The 17517-nt window shown below is 32.8% G+C and overlaps 1 pseudogene; it reads left to right on the plus strand.

The window, feature by feature from the left end:
- Nucleotides 1-1340: 1340 nt before the first annotated feature.
- LOC131659903 (uncharacterized) lies at nt 1341-11163 on the plus strand (annotated as a pseudogene).
- Nucleotides 11164-17517: the final 6354 nt, after the last annotated feature.

A 17517-nucleotide genomic window follows, 5' to 3' on the forward strand; every position in this document is an offset into this window, starting at 1 on the left:
TTTGATTTAAATTTATTGGAGATCTTCGATAAACAAAAATGAAGAATCTAATAATACAAAAAATGTATCATTTGTCAATAAAAAAATGTATTTCTGATTCACGTGATATAATGAGAATGATAAATATGTAAGTAGGAAAATAATGAGAATATAATATTTGAAAAAAGTAACATAACATTAATAAAAAGGTAAAAAGAAATCAAATAAATGAGAAAGAAACATTTATATACAATCATATATTAATGTCATCAATTTTTATTTATATTTTTTCATTGAATGAAAAAGTTCATATAAGTATATTATCTTAAAACACGTGCAACACACAAGTTATATATATAGCCTCAAAATTAATACTATAAATTTAATTTAATTTTTATACAAATAAAGGTCCAAGTAATATGTCTATGAAAGTAGATATAATATAAATATGTGTAATTTAATCTCACATATAATTAACTAAAAAGTAATTTTTTTTCTAATTTATTGTCTTTCATATTAAAAAATTAATATTTTAATTACAAACATAATTTAAATGGCCTACAAAATAAATTTAAATGCAAATAAAAAATTAAATATCAATTATTACGAAAAAATGTAATTTTATTTCAAATATACCCGTGCGAAGCACGGGCCCGCAATCTAGTTTTAACTAATTTAAACCTTTTTAGGTAACATAATTAAAATTCAAATGTCGCTTCCACCAATAACTCAAAACGGGCTACACCCAAATTAGGTCCTGGAAAATTTATCATCAAGAAAAATAATCTCTCAAAAGCATCGGTTAATCACACAGTATTTTTTTAATTGATTCACCCATTATATCAATGCAAGGTAGACATTACAATTAATGCACTTAATTAATTAATTGTCTATAATTTAATTGATAAATAATTTCTTCATTGTTTTATTAACTAAATTATTATGTGACCTAAATTTTTTTTTGTATGCAGATGACTTTAATGATCAGTCTATAGTGCCACATACAATTGGCGTCTCTCAACATAGTCATTTTGAACTCAATCAAATAGGTAATTTAACTAAATATCTAATGTCCTATTACTTATTGTTGTTCATGGTTTAATTTTTAATATAATATAATAATTAGTAAAATATGAAAAACTAACAGTTTCATAACAAATGATATGCAGGTTCATCAACTAATTTAGATGATGATTCTATTAATCATGTCAATAACTTACACAATGATTATTCTGATCATATAGTGATTAATACATATGGTATTGTATCATTGTCTAAATTATAAGTATTTGTACCTTTAATTTTGCATTACTTTCATGTCACTTTGTATGACATGGTCCTAAATGTTTTTCATAGAACAAATGTCTCAATACTGGGAAATTGGAGAACCAAATTCAGTTTGTAATTATTATGGTGCTATCATGTGATTTGAAGAAAGAGTACAAAAGCAATATAATGCAACAAATCCTAAATTTTCTATGTGTTGTTCTCAAGGAAGAATTGTGCTTCCTCATTACAAGAAAGCACCTCAACCATTGCACGATTTATTTCACAAACATGACACAAGAAGCAAGTTATTTATGGATAACATTAGATCATTCAATAGCATGTCTGCTTTCACATCTATGGGTGGTAAAATTCACGGTGAAATAAACAATGGCCATGCACCTCCAATGTTTGTCATGAATGGCGAGAACTATCATCAAATCGGAAGTCTCCTCCCTTTTCCTGGAACTCAACCTAAATTTGCTCAATTATACATTTACGACACTGAAAATGAGATAAAGAACAGAATGGAAGTGCTTAGGTATTTATTTCACTATCAAGTTTTAGAATGGAAGACAATGCTGCATCACTGAATGCCGGAATAGTTAATGAAATAAAGGACGTTCTTGACGAATATAATTAATATTGCAAACATTATAGAATGGTTCGTCAAAAAATCAGTGAATGTAATGTACCAATATTGCGGTTGCGAATCTTAGGTAAGAGAGGTTATGACGGCCGGAGGTACAATCTACCCACGACTTCAGAGGTAGCTGCATTAATTTGTAGGTGATTTTGATAGTGCAGAATTTGAGAGAGATATCATTGTTGAGACTCAATCTGGTTGGTTAAAACGTATTTCAATTTTGAGTTCAACTTACTTGCCATTGCAATATCCATTACTATTTCCTCGAGGAGAAGATGGATATTGGGAAGGAATCCAATACAATGATGTATCAGATGCACAAACAATAAAAAGAGGAATGGTAACTATCAAAGAGTGGGTTTCATATAGAATCCAACAAAGAGAAAATGACATGGCACCGTTGTTATTTGCTAAACGTTTATTTCAACAGTTTTTTATTGATGGTTATAGCATGATAGAGTCTTCCAGATTAAAATGGGTTCGAAACCATCAAAAAGAATTGAGGGCCGACATGTATAAAGGTCTCACAGAGGCAATTCTTAGAGGAGAGACTGATCCTTCAACCACAGGAAGAAGAATTGTGTTACCGTCAAGTTTTGTAGGAGGCACACGATACATGCTTCAAAACTACCAAGATGTTATGGCTATTTGTGCATGGACTGGATATCTTGATTTAATTATTACTTTTATATGCAATCAAAATACAATCTAAAATCAGAAGACATGCCTGATTTAGTTTCCAGAATATTCAAGATTAAACTTGATCATTTCATAAAGGATATAAAGAAAGGACAATTATTCGGAAAAGTCAAAGCAGGTATTTATCTAATTATATTTTAATGTTGAATTATATGCAATTAATTGTTAGATTTATTAATCACCTATTTTATTTTATCTTCATTTCCAGTGATATACACAGTTAAATTTCAAAAACGTGGATTACCACATGCTCATATTTTGGTATTTCTACATCCTGAATTTCGATGCATAAATCCTAATGATATCGACAAAATAATATCAGCTGAGATTCCTGATAAAGAAGCTAATATAAAACTATTTAAAATAGTCTCTTCACTTATGATTCATGGTCCATGCGGTGCTCAAAATAAAAAATCTCCTTGCATGCAAAATGGAAAGTGCACAAAGTATTTCCCAAAGAGGTTTCTCGATAACACCACTATTGATGCAAGTGGATATCCGATATAAAGAAGGAGAGATAACGATAATTTCATTAAAAAGGGTGAGTCTTTTGCAGATAACAGGTTTGTCGTACCATATAATAGACATCTCCTACTAAAATACAATGCTCATACAAATGTTGAATGGTGCAATCAGTATCGATCTATTAAGTATATTTTTAAGTATGTCAACAAAGGGCATGATCATGTTACCGCAAGCTTCTATAATAGTGACAATGGAACCAAGGATTCGGAAATTTCTGATGAAATTAAAATGTATTATGACTGTAGATATTTGTCATCGTATGAAGCAGCTTGGAGAATATTTAGTTTTGACATTAACTATAGAGAACCTTCTGTTGAGCGACTACCTTTTCATTTAGCAAATTAACAATATATTGTTTACGATGATGTTGCTTCAATTAACCGGGTTATCAATAAGTCAAATATAGAAAATACCAAATTTTTGGCATGGATGGAAGCAAATAAAAAACACGAGGAAGGAAGAAATCTTACATACAATCAATTTCCTTTGAAATTTGTTTGGAAAGATTCAGAAAAACAATGGTCTCCCCGTAAAAAAGGTTTCGCAATTGGTAGAGTTCATTTTGCACCACCTGGATCAGGTGAGATATATTATTTGAGAACTTTGTTTAATTATGTCAAAGGTGTAACATCCCGATTTTTATTAATATTTTTATTAATTATATTAGTAATTATATTGTTTGGTGTTTTTAATAATAACTTATTTATTTAGTTATTATGTGATATAATAATTATTTAAGTATTTAATTATGTGAGTGTTTGTATTTGACTCAATTGAGTTATTAGAGAGATATAACTAAATAGGCCTAAGTGATAGAAACATAATGGATGGATTGGTGGGTTAAACACAATTGACATAAGTGAGATAGTTAGAGAAGGTTAGGGTTTTAGAGGTTACTATTTTCATTTGGGGGAAAAGATAGGAAGAAGAGAAAAGAGGCAAAAGGGAAGAGAACAATGGTGGAAGAGAAAAGCTAGAAGAAACCTCATTTTCGCAGCAAGTTTCAGCATTGAGTCACCTTAGCAAAACGGATGTATCTCTCAATCCAACCGTTGGATCGTCGCGTGGTTTTGACACAACGTTCCTGACTCATGGAGGTAAGTTCTGACTGGAGCGATTTTGATTTTGAGGGTTTTAAGTTTGTCTGATAAGCTAATTTCCGAACTGGTTTTTAGGTGTGTCTCCAAATTATGTTTGAAGGATTTATTTTGGAGAAAAGCTTAGAGCTATGGTGAAAGAGTTCATATTTGCCAAGGTAAGGGTGGGGTTCTTTCATGCTAAAGGGTTGTATGATAGTATGTTATAGTGGGTTTAATTCTATACCTTGATATCCATGTTCTTCTATGTTGTAATTTTGGGTATTTGATGATTTGTTGGAATGTGATGATATAAATGTGATAAGTTGTGTGCAATTGATAATCTATGTGTATTAGATTGTTATGTTTGTTGTGAGTAAACCATTGATAGTGAAATAATGGGTTTTGTTATAGAATTGGAAAATAATGGAATAGAAATATAATAGTTGAATTGAAATTAATATAGTTTAATTATTAATTGGATAGTTAAATTATTAGTTGAATTGATTCCAATAAGTCTATGTGATTGGAATATACTTGGACTTGGACCAATTATTCGGTTTATCGATAAATTACGGTATTTTGAGAAATTGTTTGTAATTGTGTTTTGGCTTGAATATGTATGTTGAGAAATATATATTGTCATGCCAATGATGTTGTTTTGATATTGATTCTTTATGGTTAGTTGGTTAGCATTAATTCTAATGATTAATTGCTTGATGTTGAAAATGTGTGTTCATGTATAATTGACAAAAATGAGAATTAACATGAGATAGTATGATTACTAGTGTTAATTGGATTGTGTGAATCGTAATTGATTAATTGGCCTCTCAGATGTGAATGATGTGTGTGTGTTGTGAATGTTGTGTACAATTGGTGGATAATTCATAGAGTTGAATTATTGTGATATGTGGAAAGTTAAGATGGTAGAGATGATCTTAATTGCATATATTTGTGAGATTGTACATACATTCATATCATAGTGTGCCTTGAAACATAGGTGGAATTGCTTTGAAACACAAGCGTGGCTTGGATTCTAGAGTGAATCGGAAAGCGGTAAACTATATGTTTACATTTGGTGGCTTTGGTCTTGTCCGGATCTGAAGCGTGGCTAGATTCTATATGAATCGGAAGCGGTGGAACTTTGGGTCCATATTGGGTACCACATGCATAGAGTCACATGTCTTGCATTGAGTTACATTGGAGTTATGTGATGTTTGAATATATGTAATTATGTGATTAGGTGATTGTTATGTGTGCATGAGATGTGATAATTAAATTTGGTGATGTTTGATACATGATTTTGGTGATATATGTAAATGAAACGTGTCATATCCCAAAATTTGCCCATACATTTTCTCCCATTCCAATTCAAATCAATACAAAAGGTCCTAGAACTCCTCCATACCTTAAAAATCGAGGGAGATGCGCTTGGTCAAAGTTGGTTAAATTTTGATAAAATGCATGAGGCAAATGAAGATTAAAATGGACTTTTCTCCCAAATAGGCCCAAATAATTGATCCCAAACTTAACTCATGGGCCATCCCTGATCCATTGATTATTATTTTTAGTATTTATTTATTTTGTTTTGAATTTGTTATTTTTAATTCAAATTAAATTAAATGAAATACTAGAAATAATAAAATTGTATTTGATTCTAAAAGATCTCTTCATAAAAATCAGGGCAAATGATTTGGAATTTGGTTCAAAGAATAATACGTATTTAGCAAGATTGCAATCAACATTCAATCAAGAATCTCCCACACTCCAATCTCCATAAAAACAAAGATTTGATCCACCTCAAAAAACCTAATTCAGACTAATATATATGCATGAGGATTGCTGATCAAAAGGGGGATTTTGGCCGTAAAAAGAAACTCTGTTCAAAGAGCTTGTGAAACCGTGAGCCAAAGGGGGAGAAGAAAAATTCTGATCCGATTCACATCAAACAAAGCATCCTAATCGATTCCTTGTTGTTTTCTGGACATAACCTGATCCCAACCATTAATCAAAGCGCACGGAATCGGTACTCTTATACTCACGGTTTGCCCAATATTTCTTCAAGCTCTATCTGTCAATTTACGCAATTTAAATGACTGTTAAGCATACATACATGTTCATGTGGTTGTTTAGATTGTGTTTGAATCACTAATTGCAAGTTTTGGCATACGAACCATCATCCGCCATAGTTAGGGTTTGTTGCTTTTGAAATTGGGAATTCTGCGTAAAGATGATTTCAGGTCGAATTGAAGCCACCAATAGGACCGGGAGATTGATTATGATCGAACTGGGTTCTCCTTTTGCGTTAGTTGATGAACGTGTGCAGGTTTTAAGGTTGAGTACCTATGGCACCACTTAGAAACCATGGGCAAAAGTGTGTCTGTTTCAGAAATTCCCGAAGGAGGAAGACGACGTATCGCGCGCGGTTTCCTTGCTTTTTGAAATTTTATTTGTTTCATATATTATTCTTGTTATTCCACTAACAGCGTGTTCAGAATGGCGTAGTGGTAAAGGAGACGCATCTTGAGGTCTTGAAGTGCAGGGGCACGGGATCGATCCCTGCCTCCTGCGTATTTTTGTTAATTTTTCTCTTGATTTCTTTTGACTACAGATTCAGTGCATCAAGTCCACACAAGACTACCACGCACCATCACACGTTGGCCGTTGGATTCCTGCCAGAGCAAGATCTGACGTATCAGGATACGTAGGAACACCATGGACGCGCAAAGTCTCACCACACAGGATCAGCTGAGTCTCTCTTTCTAATTTATTTCTTATTTATTTTATTTTAATTACATTAATATTTTTACCTTTATTTTCTTATTTTTTTTATAATTATTGTTTATAACTTTTATTTAAATGGTAAACATTTTATTTTCAAATCACAAATTATTTATTTTATGTTCCTAATGTAATTATTTATTTTATTTACTTAATTTAAATAAATTATTTATAGTCAATAGGTTATTTATTTATATATCCTCAAAAATTCATATTTGTTTCATTTTAATTCTAAAAATTCTTAAAAAATACTTGTTATACTTGATTTTATTTCTCTTCGCGATTTTATTAATTAGGTCGCAAGACCAATAATCAATTAAATCGATTGCGTTACTTTGTTACTTTATTCAATTTACGCCCGAATTAGGGTCTAGAAGAATTAGCCGTACACTGAAAAAATATTTCTTTGTGTATACTTTATCAGGGTTAGCGACATGATTTGTCCCGAGCGCGCGCCTGATTCAAAAACCCAAAGTTAAGTATTTTACTTAATTTAATTTAACTTTCTGTTTGGTTTATTTTATATAAGGGTTTGTTTCGCCTTCATCTTCTTCTGCCTTGTCTCTTTTCAGGGTTAACCTTAAAGGCGCCCTATCAAGCATATCAGATCAAATCAGAGCTAAGTACCTTTCATTTATTTACTTATTTTAATTTATTGTCTCGACCTTCTTATTTTAGGGTTAGAAATGTTCGCCTTTGAACTAGCCATACACTCACCCTATTTTTGTCTGTTTGCATTTTCAGGGTTTGTCGATCGCCAAAGCTACAAGTTTGGTAACCCTAAACCCTGTTTTCCTGTTTTATTACTTATGTCAAACCCTGATTAAGGGATCTGCTGGTTACAATTTCCCGCCCCCGTATTTTGTTATATTTGCGTGGTTAGTAATTTAGGGAGTGCAGAATTGTAATTAAACCTAGAATGACTAATTACAAGATAAATAACTGAATCGAATCACGTGATTGTTACACACACGCACCCTTTGGGGTAACCCTCTCTGTTGCCTTGTTGCCTTGTTGCCTGTTGCCTCGTGTTTTTGCAGAATAAGCCATGTCCCTCAAATACGAGGATACCTCAGCCTGTTGCCTCGATAATTAAAAGGTCATGCGACTCTAAATGATGCTGCCTTCGATACACAATTATGACCTCGACCCTCGGATGTTGCCTACGGAAAATGGCTGAGGTATCTTCTGGATGCCTACGAAAAGGCTTATTCTGATCCTTGCCTTAGACTACCTGCCCCTCTATGGCATGGGACAGTCTTATGGCCAAGGATGCTTCGACGACCCTTCAACCTCCAAACGAAAGGCTTCCTGCCCTCTTATGGCAAGGATAGACCCTTTTATTCTGAAAGGCTAAAAAGAGACCTATCATTTGAGTTTAAGGTAATTGCCCCTAATTGCCTTGCAATGCTCAAACTTTCATTATATTCTTTCTCATAATTTTTCAAAAGGGCTACGCTCATTTACGAGCTAAAGTCCCTATCTCTTTCATCTACATTTTCTAAACAAACGAGTAAGCAAAGCAATTAAGAGCCCATGGAAAACCATGGATGCAAAGGGTGCCTTACACCTTCCCTTTGCATAAATTACCCCCCGAACTTAGATTTCTTAAAAGGTTTTTTTCTGTTTCTTTTTGCCTTTCCGAATATTGTTTGGATAAAATAAAAGTCGGTGGCGACTCTTGCTTACCGCGACATTTCGATTATTAAAAAGTCAGTTCACCGTATTACAAAACGTATATGATGAGAATGCATATATATATATATATATATATATATATATGTATTAATGATATATGTATATATGTGGAATATATGAACCATGTTTTGCCATTGTTGATAGTTGTATTAATTTACGTTGTGATTAGGAAGTATATGTTATTATGTGCTTGAATGACATACTTGTAAACTTGAGTACATTGTTATAGTTGATAGTTAACATTATTGTTGTGATGCAAATTGCTTATATTGAGAAGTGGTGAATTGTGTATGATTTTATCTTTGCTATATGTATTATCATACTTTCCTTTATAATGTTTGATATCTCACCCCTTCTGCTGATGTTTCCCCTACCATGGGAAATGGGCAGGTACTCAAGTATAGCTGTGGAAGTTTGTAGATTCATCGTGTCTGGTTGGTGTGTCGCTCTGATACGTAGCACTCGGGGGGTTGTCTATATTGTTGTTTCTATGTTGTTTATGTTTTAGTTGTTGAGTTCCAAATTGGATATTGAGAAGTACTATGATGTTTGAATTTGTGTCCGATTAAATAAGATGATTTGTTTATAAAGCTGAATGTTATGATTCCGCTGTATATTAAAATGAAGTTGCTTTGTCTAAGAGCTGTTATAAGTTGTTTTGTGCTTATCTGAGATTAAAGTGCTATGTATCCGTTTATGAGTTGTTAATATGAAGTAAATGTGATATCCCAAATACTTGTTGATAGTTTCTAAAATACTCTGATTTCACGCATGATATTTTCGGGTAGAATTTGGGGTGTTACAAAAGGTCCCCGAACTTACCAGGAAATCAAGACAGTAAACAACGTGTTATATGATACATTTAAAGATGCATGTTTTGTTATGGGTTTACTACATGATGATAAAGAATACATAGATGCAATTATAGATTCCAGCAATTGGGGTACAGGTACTTTTTTGCGAATTTTTTTTACAACCCTTTTAATTTCAAAACAACTATCCAGACCAGAAGATGTTTGGCAGAAAACATGGCAGCATCTACGTGATGACATCTTGCCTAGGCAAAGACTCATTATTCAATTTCCAGGTATTTTTATATAGAATAACTACTATAATATTTTCCACAAAACACTAAGTTAGTTCAAATACACTTTTTATCTAATCACCTAAATTTATATATTGTGTATGCTGCTAAATTTAATTAATTATTATGGCAGATTTGGAATTATCAGATGATGACATAAAAAGTTTAGTATTACAAGAACTTGAATCATTTTTGTAGAGCAATAATAGAAGTTTAAGTGATTTTCCCACAATGCCTCAAATAGATGCATCTCTTACATCTGAAAGCCAAAATAGACTCATTTATGATGATTTGAATTATGATAGACAATTTTTGGCTTTAGAACATGCTTAATTAATGTCAATTATGAATGTTGAACAGAGAATAGTATATGACAAAATTATGGCACGAGTTGCAGAAAATAAACCAGGCATTTTTTCCTATATGGGCATGGTGGCACTAGAAAAACTTACATTTGGAGGGCTATGTCAACAGCATTAAGATCTAAAGGAGATATTGTGTTAACGGTGGCATCGAGTGGAATTGCTGCTTTTCTTATTCTTGGAGGAAGAAAAACCCATTCTAGGTTCTCTATACCGCTAGACATTGATGAGTATTCCACTTGCGGTATTGATCAAAATACCCACTTAGCACAATTGATAGAAAAAACAAAACTCATTAAATGGGATGAAGCACCAATGCTCCATAAGCATTGCTTTGAAGCTGTTGATAGAAATTTCAGAGATGTTCTCCGCTTTTGTAATAATGAGAATTTAAATATTCCTTTTGGGGGAAAGGTTATTGTTTTTGGAGGAGACTTCAGACAAATTCTACCAGTTATTCCTAAAGCAATAAGACAAGATATGGTTCATGCTACCATTAACTCCTCATATCTTTGGGATTATTGTGAGGTCCTGACGTTGCATACAAATATGAGGTTATTTACTGGGAGCCCTGATGTTGATGTTAGACAAAGAAAATTATTTTCAGATTGGGTGTTAGGGATTGGTGATGGAACACTTGGAGAACAAGGTGATGAGTATATCACACTTGAAATTCCAGATGATTTACTCATTAAAAGTTCGACTGATTATATTTCATCTATTGTTTAGAGCATTTATCCGTCATTTTTGGATAGCATGAATGATCCAACTTTTTTTCAAGACAGAGCTATACTTGCCCCAAAAAATGATATTGTTGATAACATTAATGACTACATGTTATCATTGATTCCGACTAAATTAAAAACATATCTAAGTTTTGACACTCCATACTCGGCGAATCCAGATATAGATGTGCCTAATGATGTACACACACCTGAATTTTTAAACACGATTAGTGCATCTGGCCTTCCAAAACACGAGTTAAAACTCAAGGTTGGAGTACCTGTAATGTTATTGAGAAATATGTTAGAACATGAAATGTTCTGATCAATATTTCTAGTTTTAATGATAACAATATATATGAATTTTGTATAAGACAATGTGGTACTCTAATTATTCACGTTTTCCATTTCAGGAAAAGTCAAAAAGAGTATGCACAGAATCATCATTCAGAAGCTCTGACCCAGAAGATCTGGATGGCCTCGTCAGAACATGGTCTGGAAGACATCAGAAGATGGTCTTAAGGAAATTAGAACATGGTATTTAAGGCATCATAAGATGGCAGTCAGAAGCAATGCTCTGAAGATCAGATGGTATCACGCTTCAAAGAACTTCCATAGTCTGATGACTGAAGTTACATCTGCACCAACGCTGAAGACTCTGATATTCAAACGTCATTCTAATAGTCTGAGTCCAAAAGCTAGTACAAGATGAAAAGGCTACAACGTCAAATCTGTCTGACAGACAAAAGGAACGTTAGAAGCTACAAAAGGCAAAGTCAGCAAAAGCAGTTGAAGCATGGCTCGAGGAAGTTGACAAAATAGTGAAACATTAAATGCACCAGTGTACTATTCACGCAAAGCATTTAATGCTACCCAACGGTCACATTTCTCATTGTCTATATAAGAGAAGTTCTGATGCTGAAGCAGAAACCAACTCTCATGCTAAGTAACATTATGCTTCCAAAACGCTATCACACAAAAGAAGAAAATAACTTCATATTCAACCTCACAAACCTGTAATATTCTAGTGAGTGTTAGAACTTAATCTTAAGAGAAAAATCACTTGGTGATTATAGCTTATTAAGAAGCACTTCAATCTTTTGTAGTATTGTTTTCTTTTGTACAAGGAAGTTCCTAGAGTGATCAAGTTGTGATCAGTAGACTCTAGAAGACTTAGAAGTTGTCTAAGTGGAGAAGCATTGTAATCAAGGCTGATTAGTGGATTAAATCCTCAATTGAGGTAAATAACTCTGTAAGGGGTGGATTGGAGTAGTTTGGTTAACAATGAACCAAGATAAAAATACCTCTGTGATTATATTTTATCTGTCATTTTAAGAAACAACCTTTATTCAATCCCCCCTTTCTAAGTGTTTTTCAGTCCTTCAATTGGCATCAGAGCGCTGGTTCTAGGTGCAAACACTTAACCGTGTTCTAATGGATATGACAAATTCTTCTACTCCAATTCCAACTGCTATTGAACAAAGCAACAATGGTAACTCGAGTTCTAATGGATTCAATAGACCACCAGTATTTTATGGTGAGAACTTTGAATATTGGAAAGATAGACTTGAAAGTTACTTTCTTTGCCAAGATGGTAACTTATGGGATCTAGTATTGGATGGTTACACATATCTAGTATATGCTGAAGCAGTTAAGCTCACCAGACAGGCTATGAGTGATGATCAAAAGAAAGAGTTCAAGAAACACCACAAATCAAGAACTATACTGTTAAATGCCATCTCACACGCTGAGTATGAGAAGATCACAAACAGAGAAACTACTCGTGACATCTTTGAATCTCTGAAGATGACTCATGAAGGATTTGCTCAAGTCAAGGAGACAAAAGATCTGGCTCTCATCCAGAAGTATGAAGCATTCAAGATGGAAGATGAAGAAAACATTGAAGCAATATTCTCCAGATTCCAGACTCTGACTGCTGGATTGAGAGTGCTTGACAAAGGATACACAAAAGCTGATCATGTTAAAAAGATAATAAGAAGTCTACCCAAAAGATGGGGACCAATGGTTACATCATTCAAGATTGCAAAGAACTTGAATGAAGTATCTCTTGAGGAGCTTATAAGTGCTCTGAGGAGCCATGCGATTGAGCTTGATGCAAATGAGCCTCAGAAGAAAGGTAAGTCAATTGCTTTAAAATCTAAAAATAAAAACTGTGCTAACGCTTTTCAGGCTGAAGAGGAAGGATCTGACGAGTCAGAGTCAGAAGAAGAAGATGAACTGTCTCTTCTGTCCAGAAGGGTGAATCAACTCTGGAAGAGCAAGCAGAGAAGATTCAAGAACTTCAAGAGACCTGAAAAGGGAGAATCTTCTGATCCCAAAAGATCTGGCAAGAAGAAAGTTGTATGCTATGATTGTAAAGAGCCTGGACATTTCAAGAGTGAATATCCTAAGCTTCAGAGGGAAAATCCCAGAAAGAAGTTCGAAAAGAAAAAAAGGTATGATGGCTACATGGAATGAATCTGATTCATTTGATCAAAAGTCCGATTCTGAAGATGAGCAAGCCAACATAGCACTTATGGCAACAGTTCATGCTGAAGAAGAATCCACCTCTGATTCAGACTCTGAAGAGGTATTTTCTGAACTTACTAGAGAAGATTTAGTTTCCAACTTATCAGAACTTCTGGAAGTCAAGAGTAAACTTAGTCTCAAATACAAAAAGCTCAAAGAGAGTTTTGTATCTGAAACTAAGAGATTTGAAATAGAAAACTCTGAGCTAAGAGAAAAAGTTTTAAAATTAACTCAAGATGTTGAATCTCTGAAAACATCTTCAAGTTTGGTGACATAAGATGTAAAAAGCATGAAAAGTAAATAAGGACAATAAAATAGGGTTTGAAAACGATTTGAGAAAACTGTGCCAAGATTAGTGTTCATTAGTTTGCTTCATATATACTCTAATGATCATGTATATGAACCTATTAATGATTAATATAACCACATATCCTCTTGATACCGTTTATCTCTAAAGAAATATCATGAATATTATCATATCAACCGTCAGATGATCTCTCATGTCGACAATCGACATGATAATCTTTAAAAACTCGATACAAGTGATTATCAACTCACAAATCTATCTCTAGAGTTTGTTTATTGATAGATGAATATCTTTTAGATCTAGGTTTGAAACATATCTCTCAATAGTGATCCAAAACAACAAATAGAACATGAATAACAAGATATTCACCATATATTAATCATTAACCAAGTTTATACTCAAAAGATGAAAAGAAATACATATTTACAAACTAACTACCTCTAATCTTGACACAAGATGAAACTTAGCTCTCCATAGCCATGGAAGCTTCACCAAAAAGTAACATAACAAGATTTGGTAGCATCAAACTCAAAGAAAGATGAAGAAAGATGCTTGGAAATCTTGAAAATACACTTGAAAATAGTTTTTCTCTTCTCTTCTCCTTTGCCCTAACTTTCTTACAAAGTATCTTATGATTAAAAGTAGGTAAGACCCTCTAAAATATCATGTTAAAGTGCCTAAACATAAGTGACCAAAAAGTAGGTCCGCTAAGCGGCCTAGGTCCACTAAGCGGATAACTCAAAATATTTGTTTTGTCTTTAGCATCCGCTTAGCGGATCCCTCCCGCTAAGCGGACTCAAATTTGGATTTCGCCTCTGCCAAGCCTCGCTTCAAGCGAGGTGATGAAACTTTGGAGCATAAGCGCTCTTGTGGTCTGATTAGCGGACCTTCTAATACAAATCTTCTTCTTTTAGTCTCCAAACCTCCTTCATGAAACTTAACTTATGTACAATCTAAACAAAATGTTATTTATTTACATAAGATTACACTAAAAGGAATAAAAATTTGGTGAAAGAGTTAAGAAATACCACAAAATCTATTAACAAAATATGTACAAATAGGATTCTAACAACGGACTAATGTACATGTTCCAAAATTTATTACAATTAAACTATAACTAAATAAGGTCTCATAAAATATTTGTAACGGTAAAATTGTGCTTAAATAAGACCGCTATTTGTTTTGTTTATGGTTAAACTACTATTAATGATAAAAATGGAGTGACACGAGATTGGTCCTGTTAAGCATGAGAGTTAGTAGTTTCCAGAGCCATTTAATCCTGACGATCGGATATTGAAATTTAAGAATGTTATCATGACTCCTCATATTGCTAGCGTTACAGAACATTCATATAGATCCATGGCTAAGGTGCGTGTGGATCCGTAAAAAAATTATTCTGCTTGTGTGTAAAAAATCGTATTTTACCATTGAATATTTTGCGGGAACAAAAATACTGTGAATCTGATATTGTTCTTGACTTTGTTTTACTATAGGTTGTTGGTGATGTGGTTCTTCAACTTCATGATGGGCTTCATTTGACTGGGATTGAGTTAGTCAATTGAATTAGAGCATAAAGTTCCTGAACTTTATCATTTTTAATGTTGCAGAAACACTTAGCATTTTATATAGAATTGAGATGAGACAATGGTTGTGTATTAAACATTTTTTATCTCTATTAGTGTAGTCTCTAACTCTAGCACCAACATCTAATAAAAGGCGTGTCTGATGACTACCAGTACAGATGGATCCAGATATTATATTTCGGTGTGGCTAAATATAAAAGAAAGTATAAACTAAATTATATTCAAAATAAATATTAGAGGGAGCAACAAATATTATAATTACAAACAATTTATAATCACATATAACTTTTTTCAAAGATTTGAAATATATTAACACAATAATTATAAGTTACATTTTACTTAATTATATATATATATGAGTAGTTATATTTCTTAAATTTAAAAATGATTGAAATTTTAGAGGTGTTTAACTTTTATTTGAGAACTCTAGTTTTCTAACAATTTTATTTTGAAGATTTTTTTTAAGATTTAAGTTAATTAACAAAATATTTTTGAATTTATGTCAATTATTATAAGTTGTTATTTACACTCAATAAAAAAACAAAAACTTATTTTAACAACATATAGTGCATAAGAGTTGTAATTTATGATATCTTTATTATAATTTTTTTAAATTTACTATACTTATAGTTTAAATCTATTTGAAGTTAGAGTTGACAAGAACTCACAAACTTATGTATTATATAATTTTTTAAATATTATTAATATATACTATAATAAATTATCAATTACATAATATAATTATTATGAATATATTGGTTAGCTTTTATAAAGAAGGTCAAGGGTTCTAGTCTTTTAGATATTTTTTATTCTAAATAAAATTATATATATATATATATATATATATATATATATATATATATATATATATATATATAAAATAAAGTAAGTTGTTTAAGTTTGGCCACAAAACGATATGAAAATTTGCAGGAGTAAACTAAAAAAACATTTCAGTAGGTTAGTGTTTGCATGCAGGTTTCTTTAATTAACTAAGTGTGTATATATATAATATATAAAAAAAATTGAAAACTCGTGTGGCTATAGCCACACCCTGCCACAATGTAGGTTTGTCCATAGTGTCATGTAGAGCTGTCAAAATGGGCTAGCACATATGAGCCGGTCCGCCAGACCCGAAAAATCATAGGGCTTGGACCTTAAAATTAGAACCCATATTTTTCAGGGTCTTTTTAGCCCAGCCCTGAAAAGTCTGCTATCCATTAGGGCTAGCCCATATGGACCGTAGGTAGCTCATCAGGCCCACATAATTATAAAATTTTAAAAAATATATTAATATTTATATTATCTCACTCCAAAATAGCATATTGGTTCTTCTCACTTCACTAAATTTTATCTCTATTTTATTCAATCTTTCTCTTTTAAATATTATACATTAATATAAACAATATTTTTTCATCATATTATGTTGGGAATTCAATGCCAAGAACAAAGTATAAACCAAGGAAGAATAAAGGACAAGGAAGAAGAGGAACACAATAATTGGTTATAACTGCTATTCTTTTACTTTCTCTTAGAACAAGATTACAAGTTTACAAGAATAACAAATAACCTCTCTCACCCCAAATTAGGATTTGCAGCTTAGCAATGATGAGAGACTAGTATGCTATTTATAATAAAACCTAACATACTAACTAATGAGCTTTTTCCACAAGGCCCATTACACAAGCCAACTTAATAAACAAGCTAACTTAACAAATTAGGGTTTAAACACTAAAACCTAATTTAACATGCTAACAACCCTAGCATCTTCGACACAAGCATGTGAACAACCTTCGACTTCATGCTTAACCCTGTCGAACCAAGAAGCTACCCTTCGGCCATACTAGAGTTCGATCCAATATCTCACAAATCTCCACCTTGGATCTAACTCTACAACATCAAGGGAACAAACTAGCTTTCTTCATGCAGCTTTAGCAACTGCATACAGTGGAAAAACTTGCAACTCGGTAATGTCTTGGTGATCATATCAGCAACATTGTCTTCAGTCGAAACCTTCAGCACTTGGACTTCTCCATGCTCGATTACTCCTCTGACGAAATGCAGCCTCACATCAATGTGCTTAGTTCGCTCATGATAGGCTGAATTCTTCGACAGGTGTATTGCACTTTGACTATCACATTTAACAGTGATACCTCGACCTTGAAGTTTCAGCTCCTTCGCAAAACCTTCAAGCCACAATGCTTCTTTCACAGCTTCAGTTAATGCAATATACTCCGCTTCAGTGGTTGATAGAGCAACAACC

Source organism: Vicia villosa, linkage group LG3 (genome assembly GCF_029867415.1).
Source record: "Vicia villosa cultivar HV-30 ecotype Madison, WI linkage group LG3, Vvil1.0, whole genome shotgun sequence".
NCBI classification, from domain to species: domain Eukaryota; kingdom Viridiplantae; phylum Streptophyta; class Magnoliopsida; order Fabales; family Fabaceae; genus Vicia; species Vicia villosa.